Genomic DNA, 19,746 nt, shown 5'->3' with positions numbered 1-19,746 from the left:
TTTTAAAAGCCTCTGACGATCCAAGCTATGTTGCCTGATCGGCAGAGGCTTTTTTCTTTTAAATGCCTCTGATGATCCAAGCTGAGTTGCCTGATCGGCAGAGGCTTTTTTTCTTTTAAATGCCTCTGACAATCCAAGCTGAGTTGCCGGATCGGCAGAGGCTTTTTTTTCTTTTAAATGCCTCTGACGATCCCAGCTGAGTTGCCTGATCGGCAGAGGCTTTTTTTCTTTTAAATGCCTCTGACAATCCAAGCTGAGTTGCCGGATCGGCAGAGGCTTTTTTTTCTTTTAAATGCCTCTGACGATCCCAGCTGAGTTGCCTGATCGGCAGAGGCTTTTTTTCTTTTAAAAGAAAAAAAGCCTCTGCCGATCAGGCAACTCAGCTGGGATCATCAGAGCCTTTTGAAAGTACTTTTTAACAACCTCTTCACCGAAGAGGTTGTAGAAAAAATGGTTTTAAAAGTAAAAAAACAAAACAAAAATTGACCACGCCCACCCAGTCACATTACCCCCCTTAAGCCAAGCCCACAGACCAGGTAATAACAAATTTTAGATTTCACCACTGCATAAGATGTCCTAATCTTAGAATATTTTTTTTTAAAAAAAACAAAACTCCAATTTCTTAGATTTTAATTGCTTCTGTTTTATTTTGCCATAGTGTCTGTGTTTTACATTGCTGTTAGTTGTTTGCAGTGGTGAAAAGCAGCTGGTTCTATCCAGTTCAGGTGTCACGCATGAGTGAAGCAAGCACATGCGCACTCCCATTTGCAAACCAGTAGTGAAAGTAAGTCGATTTCACCCCTGGTTGTTTGTAGATACATTCAATAAATTAAAATTCTTTGCTTTCATTTTCCCAGGCTGAATCTTCCTATCTCAATCTTCCTACATATTTTGAAGGAAATTATTTTTAAAAAAGAAGGGGTGGGGTAGGGAGGGAAACTAGGTACTCTAGAAAAGAAAAAAATTTTTATATTTTTTTAAAGGGGCAAGAGTGGCAACCTTCTGTGTCTTAAGCAACACTATTAGCCACTATGCTATTTCTGCGGTGCTAAAAAGTGGAATATAATAACATTAGAATGCATGTTGGAAAAGGTGAGTTTTTAAAAAGCTGCTTGTAGGGCCTGCATGTATTTGTATTTTGATGCTTTAAGCAGGTGTGTGTGTGTGAGGGGTGGGGGTTAAGATGCACCACAAGAAGGAAAACAATTGGCAATCACTTTCCTGGAAGAGAAAGGTAGGGAGAGCACTGCTGATGGGAATTGCCCAGTGATCAACCCTGATAGAGTGAATACTTTGCAAGTCCAGGCAGAATTTTTAAAGCTGGTTGAGAATCATTTTCATTTTCATTTCATTTTATTTGATTTATATACCGCCCTACTCCCGAAGGACTCAGGGCGGTGAACAGGCACAAGATAAAACACATAGAATACAAAAATTTAAGAGCAGAAGTAAAATCGAATTAAATCAATTTAGCCCAAGACAAATTTAAAACCCCAGGTTAAGAACAAATTAAAATTTACATTAAAAAGAGAATGGGAGAGGTTAGGCCAGACCAGCCTGGTGAAATAAAAAGGTCTTGAGAGCGCGGCGGAAGGTGCGTAGATCCGGGATCCTCCGTATCTCCGGGGGGAGCTCATTCCAGATAGTAGGTGCCCCCACAGAGAAGGCTCTCCCCCTGGGGGCGGCCAGCCGACATTGTTTCCCAGACGGCACCCGGAGGAGTCCCTCTCTGTGAGAGCATACCGGCCGGTGGGAGGCCATTTGCGGCAGCAGGCGGTCCCGTAAATAACCAGGCCCTAAGTCATGGAGTGCTCTAAAGGTGGTAACCAAAACCTTGAAGCGCACCCGGAAGACCACTGGGAGCCAGTGCAGCTCGCGCAGGAGAGGTGTTACATGGGAGCGCCACGTCGCTCCCATAACCACCTGCGCAGCCGCACTCTGCGCCACTTGGAGCCTCCGGGTGCTCCTCAAGGGGAGCCCCATGTAGAGAGCGTTTTCATGCTCATATGAGCATAGGACTAGCTTTCTCCAATCCAGTACCTATTGTGAGAAGTTTTATATCCAAATATATTTTATTCTTTATATTGTTTCCATCTTCCCCTTAAAATATTAACAGAATCCACAATGGTCTGGGAATCTGTGTCTCTACTAGATAATTAACAGTCAACCTGAAACTAAAATAAAATTAGCAAATAAGTTACCCAGACCTAATTCTCATATCAAAGGATAAGGTTTGCAAACACAAATAGTTAAATTAGGACTCCCAGAGGAACTGTGTCTTCACAAGAATACATATACTTACACACATACATTCACACACACACACCCCTCAAGTGTCACTCTAGAATCAGCACTTGATACCCTGGACAAGCTCCACCTATAAAAATCTGTTGCTGTACGAAATTTCTCTGCAGGCTGCCCCTAAATGCAAACTATTTGGCTTTTAGGAATACAAAAAAAAAAAAAAAAAAAAATTCCCCCCTCACAGCTGTCTGGTTTTCATTTTTATTTATTTTTGCGCAGCCCTGGCTTGAGTTGGAAGCCCAAATTATTCTTCTTGACACTCTACGTTTGATTTTTTTTTCCCAACCCAAATGCAGAAGGATCTTAGGATGGTTATTGTTGAACATCATCTTTCTACAGTAGATCTAGACCAGTTTTCAAGACAAGTTTAGTGTCATTTGAAATTTTGATAAGCTTCCTTAGTCTCTTCTTGATACTAAATAGTTCTTGGATGTGAACAGAGCTCTCTAGAACAGGGGTGTCAAACTCAAGGCCTGGGGGCCAGATTCAGCATGTGGGGTACTTAGATCTGTCCCGTGGGGCCGCCCTGGAAACAGCGAACGACCAGCCTACGGTGCTTCTGCCAGCAAAAATGGAGCTCGGGAGGACCACATGCAGCCCTCCCGAGCTCTGTTTTCGCTGGCAGAGGGTTGCAGGAGGCTGTGGCAGCCGAAAACGGAGCTTGGGAACCTGTTTTCGCTGGCAGGGCACTCGGGCCACCACAGGTGCCCCCGACATGAGTGATGTTGAGCTGGCCACGCCCACCCTGGCCACGCCCACCCTGGCCATGCCCACCCTGACCCTCTGAGATCAAATACAACCCTGATGTGGCCCTCAATGAAATCGAGTTTGACACCCCCGTTCTAGGACAAGGTAAAGGAAGTATGCTGGGGTGTGATTTTCCCCCCCAATCAACTGCAAATGCATTAAACCACAGTATTAGCCCACATTTATTCATCCAGGGTATCAAGAACGTCCTTATGTTTTACTGAGATCAAAGTATATTGTATCTGCAGCATTCCCTGTATCTACTAAACTAGTTATGCTATTGAAATGACTTCTTGAACGAAAATAACATGGTGGCTTCTGGTGTCTGTAGCTTTTATTGTTTGTAAGCAAGCTGCTTAATCATCTCTTCTAATACTTGCCCTAGCACAGATGTGAATTGTTTTTAGTTACCATCAAAATGTCTGCCATTTTCTAAGCCCTTCCTCCTTTCATTGTGGAACACTGTCTTGCTCTTCTCCGGGCTTCAACACATTACTAATTCTTCACTAGTTTGCCAAGTCAACCATTTCGGAGTCACTTCTGCCAGCTTTTTTCGCCATCCTGGACTGCAATTCACTTGACCCCTGAAGAGAGCTGTTTCCACATCTCTTATTCAATCAACTTGTTCCTGCCCTTTTTTCAATCATATTAGTAGGGAATAATACCACTTTAGAATGCCTTGGTAAGGCCACACTTCGAATATTGCATTCAGTTTTGGTCACCACAATGTAAAAAGGATGTGGAGACTCTAGAAAGAGTGCAAAGAAGAGCAACAAAGAGGATTAGGGGATTGGAGCCTAAAACATATGAAGAATGGTTGCTGGAATTGGGTATGTCTAGATTAATGAAAAGAAGGACTAAGGGAGACATGATAGCAGTGTTCCAATATCTCAGGGGCTGCCACAAAGAAGAGGGAGTCAAGCTATTCTCCAAAGCATCTGTGGGTAGGACAAGAAGCAATGGGTGGAAACCAGTGGTGAAATTCCAATTTTTTTTACTACTGGTTCTGTGGGCAGGGCCGGATTTAGATGAAAAGAGGCCCTAGGCTATTCCACTTATGAGGCCCTTTCACCTATAGTGAAAGTGTAATTTTAATTTTGCTAACAATTTGAATGTAGGCCCCTCTTGATCTTGAGGCCCTAGGCTGAAGCCTAGTTAGCCTATAGGAAAATCCGGCCCTGTCTGTGGGTGTGGCTTGATGGGCGTGCTGTGGCTTGGTGGGCATGGCAGGGGAAGGATACTGCAAAATCTCCATTCCCACCCCACTCCAGGGGAAGGATACTGCAAAATCCCCGTTCCCTCCTCACTCCTGAGGGAAGGATATTGCAAAATCTCCCTTCCCAGAGGTGGCATTTGCTGGTTCTCCAAACTACTCAAAATTTCTGCTACCGGTTCTCCAGAACTTGTCAGAACCTGTCCAGAACCTGCTGGATTTCACCCCTGGTGGAAACTAATGAAGGAGAGGAGCAACCTAGAACTAAGGAGAAATTTTCTGATAGTTTGAACAATTAACCAGTGGAACAACTTGCCTCCAGAAGTTGTGAATGCTCCAACATTGGAAGTTTTTAAGAAGAGATTAGATAACCATTTGTCTGAAGTGGTGTAGGGTTTCCTGCCTAAGCCGGGGGTTGGACTAGAAGACCTCCAAGGTCCCTTCCAACTCTGTTATTCTATTCTAATTGGGAAGTAGTAATTGAGAATAGGGGAAAGGAGGAACTCTTTAATATGTTTTTATGTCTGTCATATTCCAGAAAATTCCCTTTTCTGGAATATGACAGGCATAAATATGTATTAAAGAGTTCCTCCTTTTCCCAATTCCCAATTATTACTTTCCAATTATTCCCTACTCTCAATTATTACTTCTTATTGTATTCTGCATTCTTGCCAGCTTCATATCATTCTGAGCTTTTTCTTCCCTGACTCTGTTCCTACAAGCTTGAGCAACCAATTTGTAGTCATCCTGGGTTATCTAAGTTGTTTCCTTTCTTCTTTGTTTCTCCCTATTTTTTAACCCAGGCTCTTTAATCTTTCCCCCTTCTACCTTCCCACGGGGAAGTGGTTCTGCCTGTGCTCATTGGGCCATATAAACTTTCAAGACACACAGAAGCTCTACCAGATAAAGATAAATAATTCTTTGTCCAAAGGAGAAAGAGAGAGACGGGGGGAGAGAGAGAGAGTGCAAGTATAGATTCACGTGAGAAAGCCAAATCACAAAACATTTACGCTCTGAAACCGCATATATGCTTAGTAGGAAGTAGTCCTATTGAATAGCAGTTGAATGCCTGACTAAATGGTTAGGAATTTTATGTTAATTGCAGAGCACAGGCTTGTATAATGCTTCAAAAACATTCGGTCTAAAATATGTCTCTTTCATTTTCTCTTTCTTTTGAATTTATTTCTAATCACAAGTTCTTTTTGCTCTATTGTGGAAAATAGAAATAGCCAAATAAAATCCTCACTTTTCTATTGACCAAATGTGACAAGTATCACTTTCTACTGTGTGCTATGTAGAAAGATCTGTTTTTTTTTAAAGGGGGGTGGGTGGGAAAGGAGGAGAGAAGGCTGACTTCCCATAATGGCTAGATAAATATGGGTTCAAAAATCTTTAAGAAAGGGGGCTTCCTTCCTAAGATGGATGTATATGTCTGTTGGATTTTCTGTCACGTTCCTTTATCATCATCCTGTTTATGGAAATTCTGTAAATATGAGGAAACCAAACTAAATTTGTTCATCCACAGGCAAACCTAAATCGGTACATAGTTCAGTATTCTAGCTCAAAATGTGGCCAGCAGATAGGATTATTTTTACAGCTTTAACATATGGCACGACAAGGAAAGAGATACCCCAATTTCTTTTCTTACTCACCAAGTATCAGCCATAGTGGGAAAAGAGCTGTCAATCTTCCTCTCTTAGATGCGGCAGGGCAGGTTTGGGTGAGTGTGGACAGCTTCTGCATGCACCCAAATCCAAACCTCATCCAAACCCAAACCAGAATGACACTTTACCCCCCTGTCAAGTTGCTCAGTTGCTCTATATTGCAAGCTTGGAAATACTCTGCACCTGAATCTGTTGGTTGGGCTACTCTCAACATGGGTCTCTCAAGCTTCTGAAGTAGTCCACCTTCAAAAGTTACTCACAGAATATAGAATAGTAGAGTTGGAAGGGACCTTTGAGGTCTTCTAATCCAACCCAGTGCTTGAGCAGGAGACGCTATAACATTTCAGATAAATGGTTATCCAATCTCTTCTTAAAAGCCTCCAGTGATGGAGCACCCACAGGTTCTGAAGGCGAGCTGTTCCACTAGTTGATTGCTCTCACTTTTAGGAAATTTCTCCTTAGTTCTAGGTTGCTTCTCTCCTTGGTCAGTTTCCATCCATTGTTTCTCGTCTTGCCTTTTGGTACTTTGGAAAATGGTTTGGCTCCCTCATCTTTGTAGAAGCCCCTCAAATTCGAGAACACTCTCTTATGTCACCCCTAGTCCTTCTTTTCACTAGACTAGATATACCCAATTCCTGTAACCATTCTTTATATGTTTTAGTCTTCATCCCCTTAATCATTCTTGTTGCTCTTCTCAACATCTTTTTTATATTGTGATGACCAGAACTGAATGCAGTATTCCAAATATGGTCTTACTAAGGCTTTGCAGTATAAAGCAGTATTAGAACTTCATGTGATCTTGATTCTATCTCTCTATTAATGCAGCCAAGGATTGCATTGGCTTTTTGGGCTGCAGCTGCTCATATTTAAGTGATTGTCCACTAGGACTTCAAGATCCTTCTCACAGTTACTGGCATTAAGTCAGGTTTCATCTAGTCTGTACCTATACAGATGGTTTTTCTTGCCTAAATGTAAAACCTTACTTTTATCTTTTCATTTTGATAGATAGATAGATAGATAGATAGATAGATAGATAGATAGATAGATATGGATGGATATAGATGATGATGATAGATGATAGATAGATAGATAGATAGATAGATAGATAGATATGAATGAATGAATGAATGAATGATAGGATGGATGATAGGATGAGAGATGAAAGAGAGAGAGATATACTTATCTGCATGTGTCAAGTGTGGAAGAAGTGGGAGGGACCAACTTATTCATAAGGCGAGATCTCTATGGTCCTCAGTTACTTCTGCAAGAAAAAGGAGGTGCTGGCAGTTGAAGACCATGGAATTCAGTTCTGGAAGAAGGTGTAGATGGCCATGGAAACATTCAGTTGGAGTTGGCGCACATGTAATAATTGTTGGTTCACCCATAATAACAACCTAGTGCCACCAAACGCCAGGAATGGCAGAAGTGAAATGATACCATCCTTGCCCTCCCTTTCATATTCGTCCCGAAAGAATGCTAGTGGAATGATAGTTTTTTTTCCATTTGATAAAGTCAAATTCAGTGTACTGTAAACAAGGGAACCATCCTGTGGTCACTTGGTCAGATTTCATGGTATTTTATTAAATAAGCCAGGTTTATAGAGATGCAAAAAGGCATATTTGTAGCCAAGACTTCTCACACACCTTCTTCCCCAGATATGTTCAAAGCATACACCCAAGAAAAGTATTCGGTAACAATCAGTGTCCAATTGGTAGTTGAAAGGCAACTTGTCCCTCGAGGTAAGAATATTTTACTCAGTATAATCCATGTTGGCAACTCAGTTCAAGCTCTGCAAAATTCTTTTATCCCTTATCTCTTTGGCTGGTGATATAATGGGGACACTATATCCATTTGCTGCTGCAAACACTCTAAAAATTAAACATTGTACAATTGCATTGAAGCAAACGAAAACTTGGAATGTCATAAAAAAATAATTCTCCATCTCTTTGTTGCCAGTTTACTATGTGGAGTAGCTGTAACAATATACACTGCCTCCCCACACGTTGGGCAAATGTCACAGAAAGGGCAAAAGATGGACAGGAAAGAAAGAAGGAAACAGACCGGGTTACTTCATTCAAAAGCATATCTCCATTTTCCTGGAATAGAATAGAATAGAATAGAATAGAATAGAATAGAATAGAATAGAATAGAATAGAATAGAATAGAATAGAATAGAATAGAATAGAATAGAATAGGACCTTGTAGATCATCGAGTCCAACCCCCTAATCGAGCAGGAGACCCTACACTATTTCTGAGGATTTCAACTGCCTGTAATAATCGAGCGACACCCTGGGTATTCAAGGATGTGCCAAAGTCCAGAGGCACCATCCAGGACCTTAGTTTACAAAAGTGGGAAAGGGTGTAAGAGGAAAGAAGAAGGCAGAAGCAAATGGCATGGAAACGGGGAAGTGTAGGGAACAGCTGGAGACTGGCAGCTGTTATAAGCAGGCGAGAGTACTATTATTCAACTGCCAGGACCACAAGCTACCATAAGCAGCATATATAGCCATGGTGGTGCCGTGGTTAGAATGCAGTACCGCAGGGTTAACTCACTGCTCACTCCAGGAGTTCAATTCTGAGTGGCTCAAGGTTGACTCAACCTTTCATCCTTCCGAGATCAGTAAAATGAGGACTCAGATTCTTGGGGGCAAGAGGCCGACTCTGTAAACTGCCTAGAGAGGGCTATAAAGCACTGTGAAGCGGTATATAAGTTTAAGTGCTATTGCTATTGCTATCCTGGTTGAGGGTTTGGCTTGGAGCATTGCTGGGAACTTGGTAGCAACCAGAAAAGGAGTAACCACCCTGTTATACTGGAAATGAACAATTGGCTACACAAACACTCCCAATGGAAAGGTTTTGGATTCTTCGATAATGGGATGCATATCCAAGATGAGGGACGCTAGGCTGTACTTTACAAGAACTGAGAAGAAGGAATCTGGAAGGTGCTAGGAAAACCTCATCTGAAGGGTTTCAAATTGAATCTTAGGCAGGAGGGAGAAAAAAAAAAGTCTAGGAATTATTGGTAGAGGAATAGAGACAACCTTGAAGGACGAATGCAAGAACCCTTAAGTAAATGACATCTCAGTCCGGGGAAAGAAAAATGAGAGAAAGAAACTCAGAATTGGGGTTGGTTCTGTTTAATATAAAAGGGGTAGAAGGATACTCTGACAGGCTTTGAAGATTCTGTTATTATGCCCTATAAAAGCAAAGTAGCATTTCTTACTCTGCCTATTTTCAGATTTGGCCAATTCAAAAGGACTGACAATGCCAAGTACTGGGATTGGGACTAGGAGCAGGGGTGGGATTCAGCCGGTTCGGGCTGGTTCGGGCATACCGGTAGCTCCGACAGTCAGCTGGGAGTGAACTGGTTCGCTCTGACGATCAGGTGCCCCCCCCGGCTTGCCCCACACGCTTAACTTACCTTTATCCTATCAGCTGATTCGTGCGGCAGAGCGGATTGCCGCGCCTCAGCTGTGTTAGTACCCAGAAGTAACGCGGAAGTTTAGTTTTGTTAAAACTGTGCATGGGCGCGCAAAGCAAAACACGCAATCACGGAACCGGTTGTTAAACCGGCAGGATCCCACCACTGACAAGGAGTCAATATTCCAATCACACACAATAGGCAATCAGCAGAATTTAGGAAAACAGTTGGAAACAGCAATTGGTCAGCATTCTTTCTATCTCTACTTCTTTCTCCTACCCTGCCTCTTCCCTCTTTTCAGTTGAACTCTCCTGCCAAACAACTCTTCCTGTTGACTTCTGGGGTTATAGGCCTCAGAAGGGAACAAGCAAACAAATATCTTGGGAAAAAAGAAGGGCAAATATTTTGGCTCTGATGCCATGAAACCTACCAAATATTGGTAGGAGTAAAATTTGACTTAAGGGAGCCTTTATCTCTTTACCTTTATCCTTTGTTATCAAATACCTTTATTATTTGAACCACTGTATTTTATAAAAAATACATTCTGGTAAAATGGTTATTTCCCCTTCATTTTGGCTACCTATAGTAAGCCAAGAATAATTCTCCATTTTTGGTGGCTATTTTATCTGCCTGCTCATGGAATAGCAACAAAAGTAGTTCTCACGTCTTCTTGGGATTATTATACACCTACTTAGTTTACAGATAGTTCAGAAAAAGTGCTTGGAAAATGTGTTAGCTTAAAGGTTTAAAAGGAATTTGGTACCATATCTCAGAGTTCAGCAGGATATCAACTGCAAGACATTGTTCAACAAACAATTAGCCTCTTAGAGAACTTCCATCTGAAAAGCCCAACTCATATACAATGAAATACATACAGATCAAGCTATGGCAAATATTCTCCTGTATTTAAGAATACTGTATTAATAAAATGTCAGGGCATCCTAGTGGGTAAGGAAGAGGTGCCACTCTCACGTGCATTATGATGGTTTCATACCAGATCTAACACGGCACTATATGAGAAAATGCAACATAACTTAATTCATCTATAGCAGGGGTGTCAAACTCGATTTCATTGAGGGCCACATCAAGGTTGTGTTTGACCTCGGAGGGCCGGGATGGGCATGGCCAGCTCAACCTCACTCATGTTGGGGGTGCCTGTGCTAGTGAAAATGTTTTTGGCTCTGATGGCCTCCTGCAACCCTCTGCCAGCAAAAATGGAGCTCGGGAGGGCCGTGCACCAGTCAGAGGCACCACAAGCTGGTCCTTTGCTATTTCAGGGCGACCCCATGGGCCAGATCTAACCACTGGATCTGGGCTGCAAGTCTTGAGCTTGACACTCCTGATCTACAGAATGATATTTCAGGAGGAAAGTCCCTTTGGTGTGTCAAGGTGAATGCTGACGGTCTTTGAGGATGGATTTTGAAGGTAGAATGCTATCAAAGTGTGGTTGCTGCCTGCATAAAATGGAGTGAGACGATGTGGGAATTCCCACCCTGTGGTGTGTTTCAAATTTTTTTACTACTGATTCTGTGGGCGTGGCTTGGTGGGGTGGCATGGCTTGGTGAGCGTGGCTTGGTGGGCATGGCAGGGGAAGGATACTGTAAAATCGCCATTCCCTCCCCACTCCAGGGGAAGAATACTGTAAAATCCCCATTTCCTCCCAATCAGCTGGGACTCAGGTGGCAGAGAATAGATGGGGGCGGGGCCAGTCAGAGGTGGTATTCACCGGTTCTCCAAACTACTCAAAATTTCCGCTACCGGTTCTCCAGAACTGGTCAGAACCTGCTGAAACCCACCTCTGTTCCCACCAGAGAAGAACCGCCGCTTCTGCAGCTACACCAGAAATGCAGCTAATTTATGTTCATGCATCTTCTTTTCGGCAGAAGGTGATCTGATTAAGTTCTGAACTGGCCAACTGTGTGATAACCATCTTAAGCCGAATTTGTGAGTGGAAAGCCCCTTAGATGCCATGCATGATTCCTCCATTTCCTCGTAGGCTTACAAATAATGTAAACAATGCACATTTTAAAATACTGAGGTAATTTGTTAAAGAGAAATGTAAAAAAATAAAAAGGGAAATGGAAAATATAAAAGCTACTGAGGAAATAAAAACTCTTAGATAGTTCTATGGAGAAGGCAAGATTCATATTGAAAACCTGTTTCAGGATGTCTTTCAGCTTGATTTATTTATCTAGCTTTTAAAATGCTACTATCTTTATGGCCAGGTTAATAACGACTTAGAATTTAAACAATAAAATATGTCTAAAATCAAAGCGAGTTAAAGCCACTTTCTGAAAGGAAGTGGAGACAAGGCTTTCAAAGGATACTCAATTTTTATAACAGAAGATAAATAGCTTCACATTATAACTGAAGCCTTGTACAGTATGTCAAAAATACAGACTTGCAAAACTGTCTAGTTGGATTCTAGTTTGGAAACATCTCCCAGATAGACTGAAAAGGAAGTTTCCAAATGAAATAAAACGGCTCCATCTCTAATAATATGAAACCATAATGTTATCAGCAGTAAATGTTTATTTATATAAAAGCCAAACAACAGCTAACAGAGGCTGTTGTGTTAGAGGACTGCTAGGCAACCAACTCCCTTGCATAAGAAAATGTGTAATTTGAAGAACAAATGACACAAGGACAAAAGTCAAACTTTTAAATATGCTGATTGTCCCAGTGACATAAACTCTGTAGCAGGTTGATGGAAGAAGACTTCCTTAAAAAGAAAAGCCACCTGGAAACCATTCATAACTACCCCTTGAACCTTAGACAAAAGAATTATGTTTTATTTGGCCAATAACTTAATCAGATAACTGGTTGGACAACATACTGAAAAGACCCTTATGAAGGAAAGGGTGTTGCCTGCATACCGCACAGAACTATCAATATCAAACGAGTGGCTGGTATTCAGCAGTTTATATCACTCATCTGGTTGGCTTGAGCAATCTCTGACTTGAAAAAAAGGGATCCATTTAAAATTAGGGATGGTAATAGCAGCCCAGGTGGGAATGCAGCTCTGCTTACATCACCTTGTGATGTGGCAACCGAAGCTCCTTCTCCTCTGTAAGGTGCCGACTTCAGAAGTTCAAAGGGAAGACCAGATCTGAATCCAATTGCTAGGAAATAAAAGTGACCGCAGCCTTTGGACACATTGTCCAACAACTACGAAGCATTTTGAAAGATGCTGATTTTGCTCAGAACTTCATTGAGGAACAAAAATCCAGAGAATGTAGAATTCTGCACAGTCCTACGTGTTCCTTATTGACCTCTACTTTGCTACTCAAGCGAGTTCAAATCCTGCAGCGAAGCGCCGAGAGAGCTGTTGTGTCATACAGACAAATCTATGCATGCATGTATTGTATGTGCCTGTAATACACGTACTCCTCAACTTACAACAGTTCATTTAGTGACCATTCAAAATTGCAATGGCACTAAAAAAAGTGACTTACTGTATGTCTGTTTTTCACCGTTATGACATTTGCAGCATCCCCATGATCGCGTGATCAAAATTCAGATGCTTGGCAATTGGTTCATACTTATGACGGTTGCAGTGTCCCAGGGTCATGTGATCCCCTTTTGCGACCGTCTGACAAGCAAAGTCAACGGGGAAGTCAGATTCACTTAACAACCGGGTTACTAACTGATCAACTGCAGTGATTCACTTAACAACCGAAGCAAGGAAGTTTGTAAAACAGGGCAAAAATTCACTTCAGAACGGTCTCACTTAACAACAGTAACTTTGGGCTCAGTTGGGGTCGTAAGCTGAGGACTACCAGTAGAACATACCTAACTAATGTATGCAGTCTAAAAATACGGGCAGGAGGAGGGAGGAGAAGAAGGAGAAGAAAGAGCAAGGGCTTTCCTTCTCCAGCCATTCTTTCCACTCTTTCTACTGTTGCCCTACAGATAATTGCGGTTTAATTGGGTGACATTAAATGAAAACTGTGTCCACATTATCCAGGATTATCTCTTTTTCCTGCAGCCTGCTACCAATTGAAAAAGAACCATTTATCAAACCGAAGAGCTGCGCTTGGTTGCCTTTTACGAGCTAGGAACAGTGTGAGAACGAACCAGGAAAGGACTTGACAGCTAAGAAAAATTATTTCAGTTGTTTATCATGGCAGGGGGAAAAGTTTATCTGATCTCTTTTTTTTCCCCCCCTCCACACAGGAAAATTATACAGCAGCATCAGCAGCATCAGCGGCAGGGTTCCTAGTGCTGGGCCAATGAGGGATAGTGGTTGACCAAGTTTGCTTCTTCAACTTGATGTGTGCTCCTGCATGGCATCGCTTTTGTGTGGGCACAGATCAACTTAAAAGCTTCTTTCAAGCAGCGTGAATGCCCTTCTTTTCCAACTCCCCCCCAACACCAACCCTTTTTTGTATTGATAGCTGGGGAGGGGGGGAGGGAAGGTTGTTTAAAAAGGAAGGGTAGACAATCAGAACAAAATGAAGAGCTTTCACTTCCATTATGAGCATGTCGCGCTATTCTTCTCAGCTGTTTATACATTCCCAGCACAATAATGCTTCTTTGCAATCATATGTTTCCCCTTTTACACTATTCATATTGGGGTGGAGGAAGGGGAGGAAGAGAAAGGGAGAGAAAGCCCTCACGTCGTGACCGTGGTAATAAAACCCCATAGAAATGTGGGTATAATGTCAATTTGCATTCTGTGAGAAGATCAAGGTAAACCTAAAGGCCAAAGAGAATATTCTGCTAATGCTCATTCATCGTTCGGCAGGCCCAGGTAAAAAGAAGGACCTTGTCACTACTCCGCAAACCCTTTTCAATTGCCAGCACATTTGTGTGAATATTTTAGCCTAATGCACCGATTGTTGAACAGAAAAGGACGGGTTTTGAAATGGGCTACTGCGCTCAAATCCCTAGCTGCACAAGGCACGGGCAAGAACGGGCCCTATTCAGAGGGGAGAACTAAAGGAGGCTTTAGTTCAGTAAGCACAGTGTGCATGAAGGTTACTGAGGATATTGTGTCTCGGTAAATGAAGGTTTCCCAAGGAAAGGGAAAAAAGGTCTGATATGTTGTCTCCGCACACGCCCAACAGAAGTATAACTGCACGGCAACATTTTGACATTCATTTTTTAAAAAATCGTGATTTGTGAAGGTTTGTGGCTTTAACGGATGTGGAGATTCCAAGCAGGCCCAAACTATTTCATTGGCCAACTGAAACCCAGCCCCCAGTTTGCACCTACAGAAAAACAGCAAGATTGAAACGTGTTTGAATATTAGTAGTTCGGGTTGGTAGTTAGTTCTGTTGGTTTGAGCTCCGAGTTTGGCACTTTGGTTGCAAACATTTCGTCACCATTCGAGGAGACATCGTCCGGGCGTTTTGAGTTGGGCTCATCCGTCAGAACACAGGTCTTTAAATATCTTTTTTTTAATGAGATGCAAATTAGTCTGAAATGACATTCAGACTAATTTGCATCTCATAAAAAAAGATGTTCTGACAGACGAGCACAATTCAAAGCACACTGGCGATGTCTCCTCGAATGGTGACGAAGCGTTTGAACCATATTGCCAAGCTCGGAGCTCAAACCAACAGCCAAACAGCAAAATCTCCAGGATGCTTCATGAGCAGAGAGGCCTGGATACTGGACAATGCCAGTGAGACTGGACTATAACAATGTTCCTACATATTACTTCTATTTCATGACATCCATGCTTTTTTTTTTGTTTTTTACAAAACCAAAAATGAAAATAAAAAAAAAATTCTTTAGCCTTTCAAACACAGAGTCTCCTTACTCCAAATAGCAATATTTCTAGACAAGGGACTCTGAGGGAAAAAGAAGGCTTAAATTTGGAGGTGACCCTTGATTCTTCACTGATCCCAGTGGGACGTAAGCAGTGTCTTGTCCTCAATAGAACTTGAATGGAATGTTGCTGCTGCTGCTATTATTACTATTATTATTTTGTAACAGGGTACTTTTGCTGGTTTTACCATAAGGAATTAAAGGCTGTAAGGATGCCACGCTTCGTTTGTGAATTTTACTACACAGAAGTGAAGGCTATGGAACAAGTGCAAGAAATACACTTTGGTTGAGATTCGGTGTTGGATGTACCATCCAAGTTGTTATTTCCCTTTAAAAAAGCGATGACAGGCATTTGGCTTTGTAGTATCGGACTGTGCAAAACAGAAAGAATAATATTTTATTAAGTGTTGCAAGAAAGCAAAACACCTCAGTGCTTGCCAGGTGTAGCATTTCAAGGCACAAGCTGAGTCCAAATCTTGCTTCATCTCTGCAATCATCAGGCAGCCTCAACCGAGGACTTACCAGGACTACAACTCCCAGAATTCCCCACCAGTATTGTCATAATGTTGTTTCAAGAAGAACCTAAAAAAAATGCAAGTATGCTTAGGCTTCTTAGACATTTTATTTTTTTAAAAAAGTGCAAACTCCTTCACTGTTCTCTAGGTTAAATTTTAAAATACAGGTAGTCCTCGACTTGTAACAGTCCATTTAGTGATTAAAGTTACAACAGCACTGGAAAAAGTGATTTATGACCGTTTTTCTCACGACCGTCGTAGCGCCCCTATGGTCACATGATCAAAATTCAGAAGCTTGGCAATGGGTTCATATTTATGACAGTTGCAATGTCCTGAGGTCATGTGATCCAGTTTTGCGACCTTCTGACAAGCAAAGTCAATGGGAAAGCCAGTTTCATTCAACAACCGTGTTACTAACTTAACAACTGCGGTGACTCGGTTAACAACGGTGGCAAGAAAAGTCATAAAATGGGGCAAACTTCCTTAACACCTGTTTCGCTTAGCAATGCAAATTTTGGGCTCGAGAACTACCTGTAAAACATTTCTAAGCAGAAATGTATCAACAAAGCTCACTACCCTTCAGTCGCAAAGAAGGCCTTGCTTCAAAAATAATAATTACGTTATAATTTAAAAAGTGATAAATGTTATTCTTGTTATGCAATGGATTTTCTTTGGCAAGAGGAAAAAAATAGGGATGACAGAGCGATACAGGCTGAGTCATGAACTCTGAGCATTGTATGGGCAGGGATAAAAAAAAATCTAGTCTCCTCTTCTTTCAGCAACTGATGTGTGTTTGGAATTGTATCACTGTGCATGGGGGAGGACCAGAAGCCAGGTGTGTATGTATGAAAACACAAGAATAGTCAGCCAGTGCAAAGCAGTTTCAAAATAAAGGATTTGGGGTTCCCCCTCCTTCTTTTTTGCCTACTGTGTGTAACATGTCTGGGTCAACTGGGTGACTGTCCAGACAGAATTGGTAGAACAGATTCTGCTTTTCCTCTTTGAATTGCCCTGAAGAAATTGGGATACTTTCTAGGAAAATTTGGGGGATGCAGAATGGCCAAAGGAAGTTAGACAGGCATAAAGTTGGTTGCAATGAATATTTGTCTTAAATATAAACCATGCCTTCTACCCAGGGGTGAAATTCAGCGGGTTCTGACAAGTTCCGGAGAACCGGTAGCGGAAATTTTGAGCAGTTCGGAGAACCGCAAATACAGTGGTGAAATCCATTTTTTTTTTACTACTGGTTCTGTGGGCGTGGCTTGGTGAGCATGGCAGGAGAAAAATACTCCAAAATCTCCATTCCCACCCCACTCAAGGAGAAGGATACTGCAAAATCCCCATTCCCTCCCCACTCCTAGGGGAAGGATACTGCAAAATCCCCATTCCCTCCCCACTCCTAGGGGAAGGATACTACAAAATCTCCATTCTCACCCCACTCTGGGCCCAGTCAGAGGCGGTATTTGTCGGTTCTCTGAACTGCTCAAAATTCCCGCTACCGGTTCTCCAGAACCTGTCAGAACCTGCTGGACTTCATCCCTGGGCAAATACCATCTTTGGCTGGCCCCAAAGTGGGGTGGGAATGGAGATTTTGCAAGATCCTTCCCCCAGGAGTGGGGAGGGAATGGGGATTTTGCAGTATCTTTCCCCTGCCATGGGGAAGGATCCCATCAACCCACGCCCACCAAGCCACACCACGCCCACCAAGCCACACCCACAGAACCGGTAGTAAAAAAAATGGAATTCCAACACTGCTTCTATCCCATCATTCCCAAATAGGAGATGGATTGCAAATTTTCCAAGCATCCTTTTCTCCCTCTGCTCAATAGCATCTATCAATCTTGGTCTGCATGGTGAATGAAAAGGAGAGATGAGCCAGGAGCACCAGATTGGGGAAGGGTGGGCTGGTTATTCATGCCAAAGCATGAATAAAATTGGGGAAGGGCTGATTCCTTTGGTTTTGAGGGAGGCAGTGATATGTTACCTTCCAGAGGACCATGTTGGATAACTTTCATACAATCTCCAACCTATCCTTTTTGGGGAAAGTCGTTGAAAAAGTGGTTGGCTTTCAGTTGCAGAGGGTCTGGGGTGGAGCCAGGGGTGGGTTCTACCTACCTTTACTACCGGTTTGCAATGGGGCCGTGCGCGTGCATTTTACTCGCACGCGCACGCTGTTCTGCGCATGCGCAGAAGCATTTTGATGATGTCGGGGTTGGTGGGTGGAGACTTTCGCCGGTTTTACTACCAGTTCTATAGAACCAGTGCGAACTGGGGGCAACCCACCACTGGATGAAGCAGATTATCTGAATACTTTTCAGTCTAGGTTTAGGCTGCGGTATAGTACAGAGAGAGAGCATGTGGGTGACCTATGGAGGATTCAGAACAGAGGTGGTACAAGTGTCTTGGCTCTCCTGATCTCTTGGCAGTTTTCAATACAATCAATCCAACAGTGGGTTTCACAAATTCTTACCATTGGCGCCCCACATGCGCACCTTCCACACATGCACCCGGCCTTCCACACATGCGCTTTGCTCGCACGCACGCCTTCCCGCATGCGCCCGGCCTCAAAAATGTGGCTAAATAGGATGGCATTACGCTGCTACCGGTACGCCTGAACCGGTACGAACCGGCTGAATACCACCTCTGAATCAATCATGGAATCCTTGTGGGCCAGTTGCAGAGGCTGGGAATGGGAGGTAATATGTTGCAAAGATTCTCTTCCTTCCTCTGTTACCAGTACCAGAGACAGGAGAGATCCAGTTCTAGGTTTATACAATGTGAGGTGTCTCAAAGTTCAGGTCTTCTGCTGGTTCTTTTTAATATCTACATGAAGCTGCACACCAACAGTATAGGATATGATATCATTAGAACTCTGATGACGCAGTGGTTGGGATGCAGTATTGCACCTAATTCTGCCAACTGCCAGCAGTTCAATTCTCACTGGCTCAAGGTTGACTCATCCTTCTGAGGTTGGTAAAATGAGGACCCAAATTGTTGGGGGCAATATGCTTACCCTGTAAAACCGCTTGTGGCTTCGGGAGGCTCTGCTCACCCGCCCGGACGTCATCATGTCCTGTTTTTGATGCTCTGCGCAGAGCTGGCATGTGCGTCCACATTTGCAAACCGGTAGTGAAGGTAAGTGAATACCACCCCTGCTAGTAGGACAGGTGTCACTATTCCAAAGTTGACTCAGTGTTTGGACAATATGAGGCTCCGGATGGGAGGAACTTTCTCTGCCTGAACTCCAGTTTTAGCATAGCAGTTTTGGGATTTTGCACCAATGATGTGACTCTCAATGAAGCAGCATTTCCCTAGACAGAATTGGTGAGGAATTTGGGGATACTCCTCGACTCATGGTCTAACCAAGTAGCAGGTGGCAACTGATGTGATTAGGTGGGTTTATATCTTGTGCAGTATTTGTATACATTCCTAAACTGGGAGGCCATTCCTAATTACTTCCTGGTTGGACTATTACAATGCACGCTAGATGGGGTTATCCTTGAAGACCACCAGAACTGGGCACCCCTCAGTTTGCTGTGTGAGCTACACTGGTTCCCAGTTTTTTTCCCACCAGAGGTAATTCAAGGTACTTGTGCTGTTTCAAATAGTGAGTTATAGTGAATTAGTTACCTTAAGAATTAAGAGCTGTCTCCTTAAGAAATTGCATTGTGGGAGATGTAGAGAGAGATTGCATTATGGGAAATGTAGTCCATGACATGAGACCACATCTGTGTGTCTGATTGGCCACTGAGGCTCTCTGCCTGGGTGCAGAACAAAGACCTGGCCATTTTGAACTACCACAGAAGAGAGAAGCATGCTTTCTGAACAGGGGGACAGAACTACCGTCATTTTACACTAGGAAATGGGATAGATTATGAAATACTTGGATGAACCTCACCTTGACTCACTATGATTGTAAGCCTCTGTGTTTGAGGATACCCGAAATAAATATAATCTGCATGAAAATCTGTTTGCTAGAGTTTATCTGCCTGTTCCCAGTGGAGCCAGATGCCTGGGGAACAGAACAGTACTGTACTTTCCTAGATCCATTTCCCAGTCCTCTGAGGGTTCCCCAGGATATATCATCAGACAATACTGTTTTCTTT

The sequence above is a fragment of the Pantherophis guttatus genome, chromosome 5, assembly GCF_059756535.1.
Source record: "Pantherophis guttatus breed Tessera chromosome 5, ASM5975653v1, whole genome shotgun sequence".
NCBI lineage: Eukaryota > Metazoa > Chordata > Lepidosauria > Squamata > Colubridae > Pantherophis > Pantherophis guttatus.
Note: the sequence above shows the minus strand (reverse complement) of the source record.